The 13,230-nt window shown below is 46.7% G+C and overlaps 1 long non-coding RNA gene across 2 annotated transcripts; it reads right to left on the reverse strand.

Annotated features, from left to right (window-relative positions):
* Positions 1 to 1,134: 1,134 nt before the first annotated feature.
* LOC310743627 lies at positions 1,135 to 2,340 on the reverse strand. Of its 2 annotated transcripts, none has more exons than XR_014539122.1 (3): positions 2,235 to 2,340; positions 1,427 to 1,524; positions 1,135 to 1,237 (listed from the first exon to the last, which is right to left on the reverse strand). It is a non-coding gene; the product is annotated as an uncharacterized lncRNA (long non-coding RNA). The 2 variants fall into 2 exon arrangements; XR_014539123.1 differs by having other exon boundaries at positions 1,201 to 1,237; positions 1,446 to 1,524.
* Between the last annotated feature and the right edge of the window lie 10,890 nt (positions 2,341 to 13,230).

Raw genomic sequence — 13,230 nt, forward strand, 5'->3', positions numbered from 1 at the left:
AAGCAGCTATTGATTTTACTTATTTATTCTGGAGGTTTATATATCCTGCCCTTCAACGAATTCCCAGGGTGGCTATTGTCCCAGAGGCTGTGGCACAGATTCTAGTGCTGCTGTGTGACTCAGTTTTTGATTTTTCAACGTGCAGATACTACAGTTTAATTAATCTTAAAGGTCGAGACCTGGGTCAGATTCTCCAGGGATGAATGTCCTCCTTCCTGGTACAGAAAAACTGGGTGTTTGTCTCTCAAGAGCTCTGGCACAAAATATTGTCGCAACAGGGCTCCCTCGAGCAAGTTGTGTCTATAGATTTTTCTTTCTTTATCTTGGTTTGAATGTGATCTTGTCTCTGTCCTTGGCTGCTGTAGGTATCTGGGGGAGCGGGAAGAGAAAAGAAATGTTGGCTTGGGACATCAAGCCCTGGAAAGAGTGGAGAATGTAGCAGTGGAGGATTTGAAAAGAGAGGCAATAAATAGCACCAACTGAACAAGGACGTCTCTGAGCTTGTCTGAATAACTGAGGCTGCTTGATTCTTCTAACTTGGGGAATGGGCAACCTGTGGCCCTACAGATGTTGAGAGACTATAACTCTCATCAGCCTAAACCATCACGGTCAGGGATTGTGGGAGTTCCAGTTAGGCTACATCTGGAGGGCCACAAGTACCCCATCCCTCTTAGAGCTTCTGAGCAGCTAAAATAAATCAAAATCATCACTTGGCAACACATAAATAGCTACTGAAAGTGCAAGGAAAGCGATTTCCGCTTTTGACCCTGGTGTGCCTTGGGATTTTCTACTAATGGGAGGTTGACAGTAATCTAGACCCTCGAAAAACTAACACAAATGGTTTTGATGGACATTTTTCTACCCCAAACTAAATGCCAGTGTATCTCGACGCCCAACAAAACGATGCGTATTGTGTCAGGAGAAGGGCACCTAAGTGTTTGTCTGAAAAAGCTGTGTGACATTTTCATCCTAAATATGTTAATATCGGCTCACTTTTTAAAAAAAAATCTGTGGCAAAAATCAATAGGTTTCTCAGAGTAATTTTTTCCTCCCAGGCTCAAAAGCAAATTCCATTTCAAAGCATTTAAACCTGCAACACTGGATCAGGTTTGTTTGTTTTTAAATCGTTTACCCCAACAGGTTACAATGGCTGGGACAAAATAGCACCCAATGTGTAAAATTCAGCTGGTTTTCTTGGTTGGTTGGTTGGTTGGTTGGTTGTTGTTGCTGTTCTAGGCTTTTTTTTAGAGAGAGAGAGAGAGAAAGAAAAGAGGAAATGGTAAACAGATCAAGTTTGAGAGCATTGGCCTGGCTAGCACATAACACTGAACCATGGTTTGTTTGATTGTCCAAACACTGCCCAGTGGCTAAACTATGGTTTGTTTAACCACGGTTTGAAGCCACGGCTTGTTGCTCACTTACCAACCTTGGTTTCTTTTAATTACCATTTGGCATTGCACGTGGACCCAGCATCCTTCTTTAACCATGCTTGGTTTGCCCATTCCACCATAGGTGCTCTTCAGTCTGCAAAGATATGAAGAAAGAGCAGCTGGTGAATGAAACCAGTTTTGAAGAAACTGCCCATGGTTTGTTTGATCATCTGTGGACTGGCTTGTGTCTTAATGTTATGCGCAAACCAGACTGCTGTTTATTATTGTGCAGGTGACAACGCCCTGGAAGCCCTACTGCATGGTAGGTCTACTTCTGTGTAAATTCTGCAATGAAGTGCATGGGATGAGTAAAGGCACCCCAAGGCTTAGCTTATTTGCATGACTGATTGTATCTGTTGGCCTTTCGAAGTACCCAAAAGTAGCGTACAGAGTAAAATACAATAGTTAAAATTTAGCAGTGCAATAAAATTCAACAGTCAGTGAACTCCTCACCAAAATGCTCCCCAGCCTGAAATCACAGCATAACTAAAAACAGCAGTTCCTTTTTATCTCCATATGTAGGAACACACAAAGCTCCCACAGAAACCTCCATACATGAAAATAGAGGGACGGCCTTCTGATAATTAGCCATTTTCTTCTGCTGGTGAAAGTTGTTAAGGGAGAAGGGTGGTTTTGAGTTCCATTGTGTGTGCTGCAAAGAGCAAGAAAAATTGTAAGTGGGAGTCACTCAGGATGCTTACATGAGCCAGCTGTTTAACATTCATGCAGCAGAGAGACTCCACTTGGAATAGCTTTGATTATGTGTACAAAAGAGTAATTAGAGTGCACGAAGAAATAACTAACCTGTGTCGAATGGTTGCTCTAAAAAGGTCCTTCTGAAATGACAGCTGTCATCATAGTATCATAGAATTGTAGAGTTGGAAAATACGCCACGGGTCATCCAGTCCAACCCCCTGCAGTGAAGGAATCGCAGCTGAAGAATGCCTGACAGGTGGCCATCCAAGCTCTGTTTAAAAACCTCAAGTCAAGGAGAGTCCACCACATTCCCTGGTAGGCCATTCCACCATCAAACAGCTTACTGCCAGAAAGTTCTTGCATGGTGAGGCCCCAAGCCCCACCCCATTTCTTAGATAATGAAACACATGGACACCAATATTTTGGGTTAATGGGATAAGTAAGGCCACAACTTTATTGGTTACAGATGTGAGTGGTGTTGGCTTAGGCCAGGCATAGGCAAACTCGGCCCTCCAGATGTTTTGGGACTACAACTCCCATCACCCCTAGCTAACAGGACCAGTGGTCAGGGATGATGGGAGTTGTAGTCCCAAAACATCTGGAGGGCTGAGTTTGCCTGTGCCTAGCTTAGGCATTGGAACCGAACAGACTATATCTGACTCCTGCCCATCATCCAGGTAGTCTCATAAGGGTCAACCACCAGTAGGGGGAGCCCTGTTGATGTACATCAACTGCAAGCTCCCCCAGGGTCACCAATGGGGTCGTGGCATGGCCCTAGCCTATACCCAGGCTTCGGACAGGTTCCACACCCCCGGATCCCTTTAACGGAATACCCTTAAAGAGGAGGGGCAGGTGAAGGTCACAACCTCCCCTCCCATAAACCAGGTTTACCAATTCCTAGGTAGGCCATTCCACCATCAAACAGCTTACAGCCAGAAAGTTCTTCTCCTAATGTTGACTCAGAATCTCCTTTCTAGTCATTTGAATCCACTGGTTCGGGCCCCACCCTCTGGAGCAGCAGAAAACAAGCTTGCTCCGTTTTCCATGTGACAGGCCTTCAGATATTTTAAGATGGCCATCGTGTCACCTCTCAGTCTTCTTTTCTCCAGGCTAAACATGCAGGAACACATATCGAAAGGTAGCATTTTTTGTGGTGTGCATGTGCTTCAGCATAGCTTGAGGTTCCAGCCTAGTTCAGGGTTCACTTTAATTGAAACAACCTGATCATCTGTTCCACTTGCCCCTATTGTTTCACGCCACCCTAATCTCCAAGTGGTGAGAGACTCCCAGGATTCCAGCACTTACAGAATTCAGTTTCCTTGGAATGAAAGCCAGCAGAGATTGTGGTGTCTTTAGGACACATGGTTTGATTTACACATACAGTCATACCTTGGATCCCAAACGCCTTGCGAGTCAAACGTTTTGGCTCCCAAAAGCCGCAAACCCAGAAGTGAGTGTTCCGGTTTGCAAATGTTCTTTGGAACCCGAACATCTGGCGCAGGTTCCACGGCTTCCAATTGGCTACAGGAGCTTCCTGCAGCCAATTGGAAGCCGTGCCTTGGTTTCTGAACATTTTGGAAGTCAAATGGACTTCCGGAATGGATTCCATTCAACTTCCGAGGTATGACTGTATATACAACCTGAGCATAGGATGGAGAGGCTTGTGGCATTAACACCCCAACTCAGGCTTCCTCAAACTCAGCCCTCCAGATGTTTTGAGACTACATCATCCCTGACCACTGGTCCTGCTAGCTAGGGATCATGGGAGTTGTAGACCAAAAACATCTGGAAGGCCAAGTTTGAGGAAGCCCACCCCAACTGATCTTGCTTTTCTGCTATGTTTCTAGGGATGCCGCAAACTCAGCTTTCACAGAGCAAGAAAAGATGTGTTCCACAGCAAGTATTCAGTATATAGCCAGCTTCCAAGCTGTGTGCTAACTTCGTAAAGTAATTCAGTGACAGAAGGATCGGGTAGCATATGTGATGGGCAAGTTCTCTGCCTGGAGAGGGACCACCACTCGGGGTAGACAATATTGAACTAGATATTAAGGAAATAATCTGACTTCATATCCAGGGACGGGCCATAGCTCAGTGGTAGAGAAGGTCCCTGGTTCAATCTGGCACAGTGAGTTAGTGCGTCTGGCTGCTAACCAGAAGGTTGGTGGTTCGAGCCCATTCAGGGACAGCTGTGGGCAGGATTCCTGCATTGCATAGGGTTGGACTAGATGAGCCTCAGGATCCCTTCCAACTCTACAATTCTATGACTCTATGAATTCGAACTCAGTTCCAAGTAAGGCCAGGAATGTCCCCTGTCTGAAACCCTGAAGGGCCATTGCCAGTCAGCCTAGATGGACATTACTGAGCTTGCTGGACCAGCGACCTGACTTGGTCAAACACAGTAGCTGTTTGATCTGCCTCCAGCATCCTGTAGCTCCACTGCTGTTTCCATGTGCTGCTATGTGGTACATTTCCTCGTAAGAACGTCCTTTATGGACATTTTGAAAAGGCCAGCACTCTATATCCTTCTCAGTCTCCTCAAAAGCCCCTCTCCAGACAGACAGCAAGTGTGGCTGGATGCGTTTTGAGTTGCAGCTGTTCCACAATAAGCGCAGCCAGATCCAACGTGGAAAAAAATAGTCTTAAATGCAAATGGTTATGATCAATTTCCAGATGGCAGCCGCGGTAGCCTATTACAGCAAAAGCAGCCAAGAGTCTTGCGGCACCTTAAAGACTAACAAATTTATGATGGCATAAGCATTTACGGACTTACAGTCTTCGACATCAGATGGCCAGTTTACTACTAACACATTCTGCTCCTGAAGCTCGCTTGGGATAGGCTGTTTTGGAGTAAATGAAAAATAAGGGGAGGAGAGAAGAGGGAGAAAAGTCATTACCAACAGAAACAGATTTGTGCTCTCTCTGTCTGTGTGTGTGTGAATGAGAGAGAGTGAGAGAGAAAGAGAGAGAGAGAGAGAGAGAGAGAGAGAGAGAGTGAGAGAGAAAGAGAGACAGACAGACAGACAGAGACATGGCTTGGGCCATGATTTTTGGTTTGAGGATAGTATTACAAAAGTATCTCTGTTTTCACCTGTGCAGTGCCATGAGGAAGGGCCACAGCTCAGTGGCAAAGCATCTGCTTTGCTTGCAAAAGGTCCCAGGTTCGGTCGCTGGCATCTCCACAAGGAGTCAGGAATGTCTCCTGCCTGAGGCCCTGGAGAGCTGCTGATAGTCAGTGTAGACATTGTTGAGCTGGATGGGCCAGTGGCCTGATTCTGTATAAGACAGTGTCACGGACTGGGTGGATGAAGAGGAGTGGTGGGAACCCCCAAGGAAAGAAGGCTCAGAGCTAGGGGATCTGTGGTGGGATGACAATGATGATGGGACAGTCTGGGAGGAGGAGGAAGAAGCTGAAGGGGCAACAGGGTTTAGTGAGCAGCAAGAGGCTGGGGCAGAGAGCAGTCCAGACTCAGAGGCAGGAGAGGAGTGGGGCCAGGAGACAGAGAGGAGGCTGGCTGCTGAAGAGTCCAGGGCAGGCATAGGCAAACGGCCCTCCAGATGTTTTGGGACTACAACTCCGATCATCCCTAGTTAACAGGACCAGTGGTCAGGGACGAGGGGAGTTGTAGTCCCAAAACATCTGGAGGGCTGAGTTTGCCTATGCCTGGTCCAGGGAGTCTCCCCCTCCTGCTGCAACCAGCTCGCCTCCTCCCTGGTTTCCCAGAATATGTGGAGGAATGAAGAGGGTGGAGCAACTAGAGGCAAGACAAAGGAGCCTGAGATTGCTTGGGAAGGAACCAGAGAAGTCTTAGGGAGAGGTGGGAAGGCAGGGACCTTCAGCCCTCGCAACTGCCTCATTGGGGCAAGACTTACTGGGAAGAGTTGCTGTGGCCTCCACTTTATTCTTTAAATACAGAGTTAACTTCACTGACACTGGTGGTTTTATTGCTGACCTCTGCCAGACAGATGGCTTCCTCTGTTGGAGGTTTTGCTAGATATCGGGACTTACCACATGGTATCTACTCCTGCGTCACACACTTAGGTTGCATCCCCCTTTCTGTTCTTACTGTGAAACTTGTACCTCCCTTGCTTGTTCCACAGATATTGCCTACCCGACAGTGTTTCTCAAATTTGGGTCTCCAGAAGTTGTTGGACTACAACTCCCATCATCCCTCGCTAGCAGGACCAGCAGTCATGGATGATGGCAGTTGTAGTCCAACACAGCTGGAGACCCGAGTTTGAGAAGCACTTGTGGAAGCTTTCCAGTTGTCAACAGTGACAGATAGATGGGCAGTGACTACTTGCAGATTTTAGGGTATCGAATCCTGTTCTCTCAAATATGAATTGTGACCCAAACAGAGCTGCGGGGGGTGGGGGGGTGTTGATTGAGGGAGGGGGGCCAACTAAACCAGGTGGGTGTGAGAGCAGCTTATCTTGCTCTTCTGAGTTTAACAGCAGCCCGAAGTGCAGAAATCAGCAGGGGAAGCTGTTCGCAGCATGGAGCCAACCACAATCTATTGACTGCGCATTAAGCTGTCAAAGGCACAGCTAGAGTGGCCAATATATACGGTGTGTGTGTGTGTGTGTGTGTGTGTGTGTGTGTGTGTATCTGGAGACTTAAAAAGAAGAATGGAGTGTGTGTGTGCATGTGCATGTGTGTGTCTGCATGCACATGAGCACCCATGCACACCTTCATGTGTGCATTGTGTGTGAATAGAGTTTTAAGAATGAAAGACCTAGAACCACAGAAGGATAAAGCTGAAGTGCAATGGAATATGTCTTGCAGCATCTTCCGGGGTTGGAGATAGGTTGCTGCTCCTATAAATGGCAAACCACTCTGATGTGGGAGGGGCTGTGAACAGGGCCAATGAAGAACATAAGGAAGGCTGGATCAGGACAGTGGCCCATCTAGTCCCTGCGGCGTTTGCCCTCCTAGGTGACATCATGCTGGGTCATAAGGAAAGGGTTAAATGGGTGTGAAGTGATTGGCCAGTGGGAACCCAAGGGGAGGAGTTAGAGTTAGAGTTGGAGTTGTTGAGAGTCAGTTGGGAGTTGGAGAAGGAAGAGGGAGGATAAGTCTGTGGGTTGGTCGAGTTGTGTTGTGAGAGAGTGAGAGAAACTGATAGGAGGAGTCAGATAGACAGTTGGGATAATCAGTTAGCAGTTATTAGGAAAGGTATAGGCCGGTATAGAAACTAAGATTAAGAAACTGACAAGAAAAATTATCTGAAACCATAAACTTGTTAAGGCTTATAAAATAAACTTGCTTATTTGATTTAATGTTAACAACTGTCTGGACTCTGTGTGTACCCGAGAGAAACGGGTTGGTGGCAGTGGGAAAGCAATCACAGTGGTGGCACAGGGATCAATAGACCGTCAAACATCCGGGGACCCTGTGTGATCACCACAGTCCCGTATCCTGTTTTCACAGTGGGAAACCAGCGAGCAGAACATGAACACAAGGGCACTCTCCCTTTCTGTGGCTTCCAGCAACTAGCATTCATAAACATTGCTGCCTCCAACTGGGGAGAGCCGCAGTGTACATTTAAAACACACCCAACACACTTTTAAAGCACACATCTCCCCACAAAGAATCTTGGGAAACTGCAGCTTGCCCCTCACAGAGCTACGGTTCCCAGCACCCTTAGCAAACTACAAAATGTGGAGCCCATCTCAGGGTTGTCCCACGGTGACAGCCTGGAGGCACCATGCAGCTCCTCCCAGCACAACAAATCGGGGGTTGGGGAAGGAAGGGGCCAGCTCTGAAACAAACCAGGTGCAGACTGAGCCTAGGAGACCCCACAGAGCACCCCCTGCCATTCCCTCCCTCGGGGTTGGAAGAGACCAGCAGAGCCTCTGACATGCCAAGTGACAACACTGGCCTCCAAGGATTCTGCCACAGCAGCAGTGGGCGATGCCTTCCTTGGAGGTCTGATCTGCTGCCCCTGTGGATCCTGCCGCCTGAGGCAGTTGCCTCACCTTGCCTCATGGGTGGGCTGGCCCTGGAGCAGGCAAATCACAGCAAACACTCAGGAAACAAGTTGTCTGGAGAAGCCCTTGTTGTTTAACACAGACTAACAGTTACCCCTTTGAACAGCAGAGGGCAATGTTGGCTCAGATTAGGTGCACTGCCATTGTGTCAAATATGAGTTCACATTCCCTGCTTTTTCGGGGGGCCTTGGAATTTGATGAAAATTCGCACTCTTCCCTTAAAAGGGAAAAATGTGACATTTTTGGCCAGTCCTGGATATTCTTGCCCCCGCAACTTTGTGAAATATATTTTCTCCTCCCCTCAATTCATGGGAAGCCAATTCATATACTACCCGAGAAGAGAGTGAGAGAGAGACACCTTGTGGCTGTTTATGGCAGCGCAAGTGGTTTTTTTTTTTTTTTTTTGCAGGAGACAGGGGGTAAATGTGAGCTGTCAATTTGTAATCCCGAAAGAGTGTTAAATATATTGTTGTCAATATTTGTCAAACAGCCTTTTCTTCATCAAAGTTCGCTTATCTGTGCTGGGAGTATAATATATAAATGATAAATAATCTCTCTTGGCAAAAGAAGCCTGATTAGTCCTGATTTATATATTTGCATATGGTGTTAATTAATCTCCCAGCTGAGAATACATAAATACATAAAAAATACATAAAATACATAAAAAATAAAAAGTGTGTGAAATAGACATAGGTCTGTATGAACCTGTTGCTGAATCTTTGCCTATTACTGTTATGGTTGGATCCTGCCATGGTTATGGTGGTTTATTGATAGTCAGTATTCTATCCATTGTTCCCCCACCGCAATAGATTTACCAGTACAGCTGAGAAGGTTTTGTAATAACGTGAAGTAAAACAATCTGATCTAGGAGCTTTATTTCCTCTTCTCCCCACCCGTCCGCCCACCACAAATGCTCAAATAGCCTCTAATATTTCATTTTCTGATTTTCTTCAGTAAGACTCCAGGGAAACTCCTGCAAGAAGCAGCGAAAACACCAGCCCCCCCCCAACTTTACTCGGAACTAATAAAAGGAAAAGAGAACTTACAAATAAAAAGGGGGAAATAAACTTACAACCAGCATACACAAAAGGCTCTGGCAAAGGAATAGGTCCTTCTCTGGCACGAAAATGATAGCAGGCAGGGACACTGTTATTCCACAAATGGGGTGGCATAATTGAGAGACACACCTCTCCAGCCAGAAGGCATGGGATGATGGAGAAAGGACCCTCAACCCCAGCAACCAGGATTGGGCCACTTTAAGTGGTAGAAGGTAGTTTTCCATGTAACAGAGGAACCTAATATGAGCTCTGCAGGATTGGAGCAAAGGTCTTGCTTCTTATTGTGGCCCAGCAGAGGCTCCTGATAAGTCCTCAAGCAGGACTTGAAGGCAACAAGTGTTCAGACGGGTCTTGCCTCCCCCACCCCCGGAGGTGCTGAATGGGTACAGACCCTCCAGTTGCCCCTATTTCCCAGAGAAAATCCTGGATTTACAGAAGCTATCCTGGTTTCGGATTTGATCCCAGAAAGTCTTGCTTATCCTTAGGTTGTCCCTATTCTCATCAGAGAAATGTTGGTGGGGTGAAGGAATAGGACGTCTCCAGGTCTTTATTTCACCTGGAACTCAGTTCTGGCGCCTCTCAGGAGGGCACCATTGCCATTCTAAGAGAATGAGGTTCACTGTGAGTTCTGGCACCTCTTTCCCTAGAAAAATAACACTGGACACCCCTATTTTCATCGGCGAAATGTTGGCGGTTATGTGGGTTATTGTGATTATCGTTTTTTAGCATAGACACAGGTGGTGCACGCAGGAGAGAAATTAGTTTTCCTTTCCAAAATGTTCCTTTTAAGCCTTCAGTAAATAATTTAGTAATTAATACACTGGCTTTTAACTATGCCCCACAGGGATCCCTGACATTCCTGGCCAAATTTTGTTTGCTTTGAAACGGGAGGATAAATAGTGGCAGTTTGCAGCTAGGTCCTTATCTGAGGCACTTTTGCTTAGGCCGGGTGTGGAGAGCCTTTGGCCCACCAGATGAAACTGAATGACAATCCATCCATCTTAGTAAGCAGGGCCAACAGCCACGGCGATGGGAATTGTAGTTCAACAACATCTGGAAGGATAAAGGTTCTCCACACTTGGCCTAGAGCCAGTCTTCTGAGTTGCTTTTGTCTTTGAGGCCTGTACAGTGTGGCCATGGTTGTCAAAAGATGGACCGAGTGGGGGGTCTTGTCATCTCGGCAGCCCTGGACCTCCATGCCCACTGCCCAGGTTTGTGCTCCAGCGAGGTCACTTCAGAGCTGCTAACACAGTGGTTTGACTTCACCCCTGGAAGCACACTCCATTGTCTCTCTAGACAGACAGAGGCCAACAACAATGATTGAATCCCACCCCCAAATAGTGACAGTCTGGAAGCATCCTTCGTAGCCACCCTAGGCCTGCAGAGTTTATGCCTTGGGGCTGGCAATCCTCCCGGCATGGACTTCCACATCCCATGTCTTCCCTCCTTACCTGTGACTGTGGCAATAAGCTGATTTTTTAAATTTATTTTTTACAAACACTCTGTGAGGTTTCAGTGTACTCTTCTTTGAAAAGAACTGACCTTGGGAAGGCAGCTCTGAACTCCCCGCTGCTCCAGAAAGAGAGGGAAGAAAACAATATCTTTCTGAATTTACACATCCAGCTGGGGGACGTTAAATATTTATTTTGGGCCTCGGAGGATGCCAACATGCATCCGAAATGCGGCAGTCATTAGTGGGCGACTGTGCGGTGTGGGAGAATCGCAGATAGAACCAAAATCTCTCAATGAATTCATACAAGCTGCTAGTTGGGGAGCTGTCGATGGAAGTGCAGAGTCAGCAGCAAACCTCCTACGGAGCAAAGTGGAGCAGGATTAGCCCCAGAGCCCAACAGATCATCTCATTCTTTTTGCTTCATTTACATTGCAGTTGCTGAACTGTGTGCATTTCGGAGGGCTCCCTCCCTGCGGGGGTAGATGGGAGCTGGTCAACCTGGGAAGGTAATCCATCTGGAAGAAGGAAAACTCTGGTCCAAAACGTCCACTATCTGGCAGCATATCTTTGGGAGTAGAATAGGCTAAGGAGTAAACTCAACACAAATTTGGAGCTGTCATTCAGAATTGCAGCTGTGCCATTCCAGAGGGTCTTCTCGGTAGTGGCACCTGCCCTGTGGAATGTCCTCCCATCAGATGTCAAGGAAATAAACAACTACCTGACTTTTAGAAAACATCTGAAGGCAGCCCTCCTTAGGGAGGTTTTGAAGGATAGATGTATTTATCGTGCTTTTAATATTCTATTTGGAGCCACCTAGAGTAGCTGGGGAAACCCAGCCAGATGGGCGGTGTATGTGTGTATGTATGTATAAACAAACAAACAAACAATTATTCCATTGCCCCACCCTCCAGATTTCCCCTACCCACCCCATAGTTGGTCAGCACTCCATGGTCACTGCGGATGCTCAGTCCCCTAATGGCTATATGGCTATTTTTTAAGCATATCTACCCTTCTTTGAGGGTTGTGGGTTATTTTTTTACTTTTACAAACCTCTGTTTCTCCACCACCACCACCCCACAGCTGACTCTGCAGATGCCTCCCTTTCTCTTGTGCATGGAGGCTGCCATTTTGGTTAATTAAGCCACGCCCCCCTACATCTGCACACTGAACATAGAAGGTGTTATGGAAATTACAGGGGGGCCCCCCACATCTTTAAAGTTAAATGTTACAAATATTATGCCTGAATGTATCCTCCCAACTTGACAGCTCAGGGAAGTTACCTAGCTTTAAAAATAATATAAAATCATCTCCTTTGCCAGTTTCCTCCATTCCAAAGCTATTTTCTCCTTGAAAAAAGGACTCCAGGAAGTTTCCAGAGGTGACAGTTGCTGGGCTCATTGTTAGCCAAGGGAAGCCAAATCTCATCACCTGACTTGCCTCAGGCTGCAGACATGCAAAGGAAGTTCTATTGGGTGGTGGGTACTTAAGACATATTTGTCTATGCTAATCTTATACCTGAGTCTTGCCCTGCCATGTCTGCTTATGCTAATCTTGTACCAAGGACTTGTCTGGGCATGTTTGCCAAGGTTAACGCCTCCCCTTTTGTGACATGACAGTGATGCAGCAATGATGTATCAATGATGCTGTACGAACTGTATTCTGGGATATGGTGGGAAAGTTCTAAAAGTCTTTGTCACCCCATCCTCGGGGTTCAAATTTCCTCTTTGAACCTATTGCGCAATAAACTTTGGTCTACGGCTATTTGCTCCGATTGGTGGAATAAATCCGTCCTTTATTCCGCAGGGAACCGCGGGTTCTGCCCGATGAGCTGGGTGACTGAGCAGCCTCACACCTAGATTTTTCCGTAACATTGGAGTAGCTAGATCTCACACTGAAGAAAAAAAGCCACGCTCCATCCCGCAGCCTTAATACTCCCATTGTGGCCCTTTCAATATTTTATCTGTCCTGTAACTTTGGCTTGTTCCCTTTAAGCAATGGACACCTCCAGTTTTGGCCTTCTGTTCGCCAGCTACCTTTGAGTGCAATGTGGGGTTGGGCGTTGTTGCAATCAACAGCCAACGTGTAATTCCAATTTGTGCTTCGAGTCTACAGGGAGGATTCCAGCTCCTTGCTGTTTCAAGGCCAGACAGTGAAGAATCAAGCTCTTATGTATTTGCTAATAGAAATGGCAAAGCTTTTCGATTAAGCTGATGCACAGTCTCTGAACTGTTGCTTAGGGGAGCCGGAGAGCAGAGAGAGAGGGTGTTTAAACTGGATTAAATTGTTAATTTCTTTGATCACTTGTTTTGCTTGCCTTCATCTGGCACGCAGGGCTACGTGTTGTTCTTTGTTCTGCCAGTGAACAAAACAAAAGAAAAACTCGGAGCAACTTCTCAGGCTCTTAATTTCAAGTTGGCATTATAGATCCCCGGTGCGAAAAATGCAGTATTATAAAAATTTGGGCAGCGGTGTGGGAAGGATCATGATTCAGAGGTAGTGCAAGAAGCACCCAGGATCAGTCTCAAAGAAATGATCAAGTGGGGGGGGGGGCGCTGCCTGAGATCCTGGAAATTTCCAGCCAATAGGAGCAGGAAATAGGGAGCTA

Source organism: Podarcis filfolensis (assembly GCF_964270895.1).
Source record: "Podarcis filfolensis genome assembly, chromosome: 10".
NCBI lineage: Eukaryota > Metazoa > Chordata > Lepidosauria > Squamata > Lacertidae > Podarcis > Podarcis filfolensis.